The sequence below is a fragment of the Oryctolagus cuniculus genome, chromosome 20, assembly GCF_051225735.1.
Source record: "Oryctolagus cuniculus isolate XC-2025 breed Fujian yellow rabbit chromosome 20, ASM5122573v1, whole genome shotgun sequence".
Classification (NCBI taxonomy): Eukaryota; Metazoa; Chordata; class Mammalia; order Lagomorpha; family Leporidae; genus Oryctolagus; species Oryctolagus cuniculus.
The window spans coordinates 14,477,894-14,486,662 of NC_142886.1; the positions used below are offsets into that span (position 1 = coordinate 14,477,894).

Sequence of the window (8,769 nt, forward strand, 5' to 3'; positions counted from 1 at the left end):
CGTGGCGGCCATTGGAGGGTGAATCAACAGCAAAAGGAAGACCTTTCTCTCTGTCTCTCTCTCTCACTGTCCACTCTGCCTGTCAAAAAAAAAAAAAAAAAAAAGCCATTTAAAAATAAATTGCAAGGGCAGGCATTTGGTAAACTGGTTTTTAAAATGCCACTTTGGATGCCTACACCTCATATCAGAGTGCCTGGATTCAAGTCCTGGCTCCACTCCCAATTCCAGCTTCCTGATAATGGGCACCTTGGGAGGTAGCAGTGAGGACTCAAGCAGGTGTTTGTCTGTCACCCAACTGGGAGGCCTGCACTGAGTTCCCAACTCCTGTCTTTGGTCTGCCTCAGCCCCATCATGCGCATTTGGAGATTTAACCAGTGGGTGAGAGCTCTCTGTTTTCTGTCTCCCTGTCTTTCAGATAAAATGAATAAATAAATTATTATTTTATCTTATTAAATTATTTATTTATTTGAAAGGCAGAATTACAGAGCGGGAGATAAAGAGAGTGATCTTCCATCCTCTGGCTTACTCTGCAAATGGCCACAACAGCCCAGGTTGGGGCAGGCTGGAGCCAGGAGCCAGGAGCCTTATTCAGGTCTCCCACATGGGTGTCAAGGGCCCAAGCACTTGGGCCATCCTTCTCTATTTTCCCAGGCACATCAGCAGGGAGCTGGATCAGAAGTGGAATAGCCACCCACATGGGATGCTGGCACAGCAAGCGGCAGCTTTAACTGCTGCACCACAGCACCAGCCTGCAATAAATAAATGTTTAAAAAATAATAAAAAGTTGCAAATATGTAATTTCTAATAAGAACATTATTCTATGTAAGCAAAATGCCATTATCACACTTAACAATTCTAATGCTGATATAAGAATATTATTTAATATGTAGTTTATATTGGAAAAATTAAAAGTAAGCATCAAGAGAGTAACATTGCACAGAATAAACTGTTAACATTTTGGTATTTCATTGCAATATATGTATATATTTACATAGTTGAACACAGTGTATGTAGTAGTGCTTCAGTCTTTTAATTTTTTCAACTAGCAGAGTATAATACAGATTCTAAGATGGCATTAAACATGCTTTATAAAAATAAAAAGTGATGTGTCTAGAAGCAGAACTGCTGAGCTGCAAACAACCTGGGTGTGAGTCAGAGAATATTAGGACAAGCCTGTCCACCAGGAATATAGATTTGATTGCATGTGACTTGTGTCAACTTTGGAGAAATCAAGAGCAAAATGTAAAGCAAGGCAAAGGAAATGCTTTTAAATGAGCCATTCAGCCTCTAAGGCAAGTTATATGGCAGCAATTGAAATTCAAAGGGAAAGCATCAACATGCCAGGTTTAACCATCTTTAAATCACACATCACTTATTCACTCATTCCTTCACAAGATCAAGTTTTATTTTTAAAATTTTAATAACAGCAATTATTAGCACTATCTGGGCATTTAGCAGTTACAAAAGCTCTACTCAGATACCTCTTAGGGCCCCTGAAATTCTAATACTCAGACGGAAGCCACAAAATATTAATCTTTATATTTTCCATTCACCAAAAAGGATTTAAAAACTGAATCAGCGTGGTAGGAGATAGCCTTCTACTGTATAATGTAAATCTGTACATTCCAATCTGCTCTAAACAGTAGCATTTATGTCTTGTTTTCGTACTACACTTTAGTGCATTAATGCTATAACTCACAAATAGAGAGGTATTTCATTCCTGGGGCTTTAAAGTTAATGTAAATATCACAGTTGAAAATCTAATAGAACACTGAAAAAAAGTAAAGCCAGTTAAATGGTGAATTGCCTTAATACATACATTGAGTCAATCTTTTAATTAGAACCAAGTGATTTCTGGTGGTATGGTTCAGAACTGTTAAGAAAGCTGGTCCTGGGGCCAGCGCTGTGGCACAGCCGGTTAAAGCCCCTGCTTGAAGTACTGGCATCCCATACGAGTGCCAGTTCGAGTCCCAGCTGCTCCACTTCCCATCCAGCCCTCTGCTGTGGCTGTGGCCTGGGAGGGCGGTGGAGGATGGCCCAAGTCCTTGGGCCCCTGCACTCATGTGGGAGACCTGGAAGAAGCTCTTGGCTCCTGACTTCAGATTGGTGCAGCTCCAGCCACTGCAGCCAATTGAGGAGTGAACCAGTGGATGGAAGATATCTCTGTCACTACCTCTCTCTCTAACTCTGACTTTCAAATAATAAATCTTTAAAAAAAAAAAAAAAAAGAAAGAAAGCCAGTCCTGTTTAAATAAACATCCTTAAGTCTCAGAGTTCAAAAAGCTGCCTGTATTTCACTGGCAAAGATTTGTATTTCCAGTGAGATGGTAGAATAGGAGCTTCCAGTGCCCGTCCCCTTGTGGAATCATCAATTTGAACAACTGTCCACATGAGAAAACAGCTGCAAAGGAGCTCAAGGATCCAGATGAGAGAATGCAGCACCTGAGTGGGGCACAGAAAGAAGAAAAGAGGCACTGGAGGGGGCAGAACAACAGTCTCCGCTCACCCAAGCCTCAGCTCTGCAGCACAGACATCTGCACAGGAGAGTGAGCCCTTGGCTTTGCTATAGTGAAGCACCAGGCCCACCTCAGTCATCCTGGTGCCATGATTGCCGGGCAGCCCCACCTCCAGGCCTACCCCAGCACCAGGCTAACACAACCTCAGGTTCCAGGCTAGCTAGGCCTGCCCCAGGATGGCTGTTAGAAAAAGACAAAAGATTTATTTGAAAGACTGAGTTACAGAAAGAGAGAGACACATAGAGAGGTATCTTCCATCCACTGATTCACTCCCCAAATGGTCACAACGTCTAGAGCTGGGCCAAATCAAAGCCAGAGCCAGGAGCTTCATCTGGGTCTCCCACAATGGTACAAGAACTTGGGCCATCCTCTGCAACTTTTCCAGGCACATTAGCAGGGAGCTGGATCAGAATCAGTGCAGCTGTAAACTTGAACCAGTGCCCATATGGGATGCAGGCTTGTAGGTGGTGGCTTAACCTGTTGTACCACAGCACCAGCCCCATATGGAATTTTTTTTTTTAAGATTTATTTATTTTGCTTGAAAGAGTTACACAGAGAGAGAAGGAGAGGCAGGACGAGACAGAGAGAGAGAGAGAGAGAGAGGTCTTCCATCTGCTGGTTCACTCCCCAATTGGCTGCAAAGGCCGGAGCTGTGCCAATCCGGAGCCAGGAGCTAGGAGCCTGCTTCAGGTCTCCCACACGGGTGCAGGGGCCCAAGGACTCGGGCCATCTCCTACTGCTTTCCCAGGCCACAGCAGAGAGCTGGATAGGAAGTGGAGCAGCTGGGTCTCGAACCCGCGTCCATATGGGATGCCGGCACTGCAGGCTGGGTTTTAACCCACTGCACCACAGCACCGGCCCTGCCCCATATGGAATTAAAAAAAATTTTTTTGGATTCTTCATTGGTGGTGTATAGAAATGAAACGTATTTTTGTATGTTGACTTTGCATCCTGCTGCTTTGCTAAAGTTATTGATTAGTCCTAGCAGAATATTTTTGTGTGTGCAACTTTTAGGATTTTTTGTCTATAAAATCATATCATGGCCGGCGCCGAGGCTTAATAGGCTAATCCTCCACCTGCGGTGCCAGCACACCAGGTTCTAGTCCCGGTCGAGGCGCCGGATTCTGTCTCGGTTGCCCCTCTTCCAGTCCAGCTCTCTGTTGTGGCCCTGGGAGTGCAGTGGGCCCCTTGGGCCCTGCACCCGCATGGGAGACCAGGAGGAAGCACCTGGCTCCTGGCTTCAGATCAGCGCAGTGCGCCGGCCGCAGCACGCCGGCCACAGCGGCCATTGGAGGGTGAACCAACAGTAAAGGAAGACCTTTCTCTCTGTCTCTCTCTCTCATTGTCTATTCTGCCTGTCAAAAGAAAAAAAATCATATCATATGCAAACATATAATTTTACTACTTCCTTTCCAATTTGGAGGCCTTCCCCCCTCAATTGCTTTTTCCCCCCAATTGCTTTCATACTCTTGTAATTATTTTGAAGTATATAACAGATTATTGTAGACCATAGTTGCCCTTCTAGGCTATAGAACATCAGAATATTGTGCATTTTTTAAAAAGAACTTATTTATTTATTTGAGAAGCAGAGAGATAGGAAAACAGATACAGGGAACCCCCATGTACTAGTTCATTCCACCAGATGCCTGCAATGACCCATACTAGGCTTGGTTAAAGTTGGGAGCTGGAAACATATTCCAAGTGTTCCAGATAAATGTCAGGAACCCAATTACTTGAGCCATCACTGCTTCCTCTGAGGGCCTACATTGCTGGAAGCTGGAGTCAGGAGCTGGAGTAGGTATTGAACTCAGGTGCTCTGATGTGGAATGCAGGCATCTTAACCAGCATCTTAATCTTAAGTTTCTCTTTTTTATTGGAAAGGCAGAGTTACAAAGAGAGAGGGGGAAAGACAGAAAGAGATTTTCCATCCTCTGGTTCATTCCCCCAAGATGGCCGCAACGGCCAAAGCTGCACTGATCCGAAGCCAGGCCGATCCAGAGCCAAGAGCTTCTTCTGGGTCTCCCACATGGATGCAGGGGCCCAAACACTTGGCATCTTTTGCTGCTTTCTCAGGCACATTAGCAAGGATCAGACATGGAACAGTCAGACTCAAACCCAGAGCCCATATGGGATGCCCAGAACCCATATGGGATGCCAGGGCTGCAGGAGTGGCTTAACCTGCTGTACCACAGCGCCGACCTATACCCCATGTTTTTTAATGCAAGCATCTTTACCTATAAATTTTCTCCTCACACTGGGGCTAGCATTTTGGCATAGAGAATTAAGCTACCACTTGTGATGCCAGCATCCAATATGGGTGCCAGTTTGAGTCCTGGCTGCTCCTTGTTGATTCAGCTCTCTGCTAATGGCCTGGGAATGCAGCAGAAGATGGCCCGAGTGCTTGGGCACCTGCACCCATGTGGGAGACCCAGGTGAAATTCCTGGCTCCTGGTTTCAGCCTGTTCCAATCTTGGCTGTTGTGGCCATTTGGTGAGTGAACCAGCTGATGGAAGCTCGCTCTCTCTCTCTCTCTCTCTCTCTCTCCCCCCCTTTATCTCTCCTCTCTCTCTCTCTAACCCTGCCTTTCAAATAAGTATATAAATCATTTTTTAAAGATTTATTTATTTATTTATTTGAAAGAGTTACACAGAGAGGAAAGAGAGAGAGAGAGAGAGAGAGGTCTTCCATCCGATGGTTTACTCCCCAACTGGCTGCAACAGCCAGAGCTGCACCGATCCGAAGTCAGGAGCCAGGAGCTTCTGGGATTCCCTTGCAGGGGCCCAAGGACTTGGGCCATCTTCTGCTGCTTTCCCAGGCCATATCAGAGAGCTGGATTGGAAGTGGAGCAGCCAGGTCTCGAACCGGTGCCCATATGCGATGCTGGCGCTTCAAGCCAGGACGTTAACCCGCTGCACTACAGTGCTGGCCCTTAAACAAGTATATAAATCTTTAAAAAAAAACTGTTGAGATTTAATTTGTAAACTAAATTTGGTCTTTCTGAGAAAATGTCTCATGTGTACTTGAGAAGAATGTGTATGCTATTGTTATTGTATAGCATGTTTTGTATATGTCTGTTGCATCTAGTTGGTTTGTTCTGTTAAGTCCTCCATTTCCTTCCTTATTTTCTGTCTTATTCTAGCCATTATTAAGAGTGAAGTATTGAGTCTCTGTTAATAGAACTCTGTGATTATTCCTTTAGTTCTGTCAATTTTGCTGCATTTTTTATGGTTTGAATTTAGAGGTGTAAATGGTTATTATTGGTATACCTTATTGCTATATTGAACCTTTAATTAAAAAAATAATATATTATTATATGATGTCCTTTGTCTCTTGTAATCTTTTTGTTTGTTTTTTTAAAAAAAAGATTTATTTATTTTACTTGAAAGTCACAGTCACACAGAGAGAGGAGAGGCACAGAGAGAGAGAGAGAGAGAGAGGTCTTCCATCTGATGGTTCACTCCCCAGATGGCCGCAATGGCCGGAGCTGTGCCAATCCAAAGCTAAGAGCCAGTTCTTCTGGGTCTCCCACATGGATGCAGGGGCCCAAGGACTTGGGCCATCTTCTACTGCTTTCCCAGGTCATTGCAGAGAGCTGGAACAGAAGTGGAGCAGCCAGCTCTCAAACCGGCGCCCATATGGGATGCTGGCACTGCAGGCAGCAGCTTTACCCATTACACCACAGCGCCGGTCCCCTTGTAATCTTTTTTTTTTTTTTTTTTTTTGACAGGCAGAGTGGACAGTGAGAGAGAGAGACAGAGAGAAAGGTCTTCCTTTACCGTTGGTTCACCCTCCAATGGCCGCCACGGCTGGCGTGCTGCGCTGATCCAAAGGCAGGAGCCAGGTGCTTCTCCTGGTCTCCCATGGGGTGCAGGGCCCAAGCACTTGGGCCATCCTCCATTGCACTCCCTGGCCACAGCAGGGAGCTGGCCTGGAAGAGGGCAACCGGGACAGAATCTGGTGCCCCGACCGGGACTAGAACCCGGTGTGCCGGCGCCGCTAGGTGGAGGATTAGCCTAGTGAGCCGCAGCGCCGGCCTGTAATCTTTTTTGATACAAAGTTTGCATTATCTGATATTGGCACAGCCATCTTTCCTCTCTCTTGCTCACTCTTTTCAGTAGAGTATCTATTTCTATTCGTAACTTTCAATTTGTGTCTTTGGATCTAAAATGAGTCTCATGGGGCCAGCATTGTGGTTTGAGTCTCTGCTGCTCTACTTCCAATCCAGCTCCCTACTGATGCACCTGAGAAAGTAGTGGAAGATGGCTTAAGTGCTTGGGCCACTGCACCCACGTGGGAGACCCAGATGAAGCTCCTGGCTTCAGTCTGGGGCAGTCTTGGGTGTTGCAGCCATTTGGGGAATAAGCCAGTGGATGGAAGATCTGTCTTCTCTCTGTCTCTCCCTCTCTCTCTAACTCTGCCTTTCAAATAAATCGTTAAAAAAATGAGTCTCATGTAAACCACATGTAGTTGGAAAACATTTTTAAAACTCCAATCTGTCAGTTGGAAAATTTAATCCATTTAACTTTTAAAGTAATTGGTGACGAAGGACTTATTTCTGCCGTCTTGCTCTTTGTTTTCTTTAGACCTTAAGCCCCTTGTCCCTCATTTCCCATATTACTGTATTCTTTACTATTTAGCTGACATTCTGTGGTGAAGCTTTTACACTTCCTTCTCATTTCCTTTTGTGTGTGTGCTCCAGCTGTTTTCTTCATGATTACTGTGGGTATTGCATTTACATCCTAAAGTTGTGAAACTCTAATTTGAATTTTTACCAGCATAATTTCAATGGCATGCAGAACAATCTGCTTCATGGTAAAATATATATTATATATTTAATTTATTTGTCAGGGAGGGAGGCAGAAAGAGAGAGAGAGAGAATGCTGTTGTTCTTTGCTTTATTCTCCAAATGCCTGGGAGCTGGGAACTCGATCAGGGTCTCCCACATGGATGCAAGGAACCTGCTACTTGAACCATCACCTGTTACCTACCAGGGTGTGCATTAGCAGGAAGCTAGAATCACAGGAGTTCAGACTCAAACCTAGGTACTCTGATGTTGGATGCAGGCATCTTAACCATGTCTTAACTGCTAGGACGAATGTCCACCCCAAAACTCTGCTTCTTTAACAGTACCATCATTCGGCCGCCGTGGCTCACTAGGCTAATCCTCCGCCTTGCGGCGCCGGCACACCGGGTTCTAGTCCCAGTCGGGGCGCCGGATTCTGTCCCGGTTGCCCCTCTTCCAGGCCAGCTCTCTGCTGTGGCCAGGGAGTGCGGTGGAGGATGGCCCAAGTACTCGGGCCCTGCACCCCATGGGAGACCAGGAGAAGCACCTGGCTCCTGCCATCGGCGCATCGCGCCGGCCGCGGCAGCCATTGGAGGGTGAACCAACGGCAAAGGAAGACCTTCTCTCTGTCTCTCTCTCTCTCACTGTCCACTCTGCCTGTCAAAAAAACAAAAACAAACAAACAAACAAAAAACACAGTACCATCACTGCCCCCTTTCAGTTGTTGTCATAAAATTACATCTTTTATATTTTATGCCCCCAAACAGAACTAACAGTTATTTGAAATGTATTAATCTCTTAAATTATGTAGAAAGCAAATGTAGAGGGACGGCCGGCTGGACAGACTAACAGGCTGCTGCATTGCAGAGGCTCATGGCAGGGGTGGTGCTGGCACAGGGCTGGAAGCACATGTCCTGGGTCTGCTACCAGTACCCGCTCATCACGCTGGAGCCCTGGGAGCACATTGTGTTCAGTGCCTCGCTGGTTTCCATTGTGGGGATGGCGTTGACATGGGATACGTCCGTATGTCCCAGCACATCAAGGGGATATTGCACTACTTTGAAATTGTACAGTCACCTAGATGTGACCAGGACGGAGAGTTTCCTTGCAGAAGACCCACCTTACGAAGGTGGAATGAGACTATCAGATGTCAAAGGAAGCTCTACTAGGTTGCAGATGTCAGCATAACCAACCTTATAAAGACTAAAATTCGTGAGTAGAACAGGAAAATTATCTTAGCTTGTATGTTGTGTTCTTATTTTTAATTTAAAAAGGTGCTCCTATATAACAATTTTGTATGTTTTAACATTGCAGTGTAATATCAGTACTTTCTTAACTTTGTATTTTTCAATATTACCCCCATGAACACTTTTTTAGATGTAACTTTGAGTATGTCTTAATTGCCTGCTATTTTAAAACCTAAAAGCATTCATTTTCCTTGCTTTTGTGTGCAATTACATCTGCCTTGGT

General features: G+C 45.2%; 1 pseudogene; it reads left to right on the plus strand.

Annotated features, from left to right (window-relative positions):
- The first annotated feature begins 8,172 nt into the window (after positions 1–8,172).
- Positions 8,173–8,468, plus strand: LOC149120069 (serine palmitoyltransferase small subunit A pseudogene; annotated as a pseudogene).
- Positions 8,469–8,769: the final 301 nt, after the last annotated feature.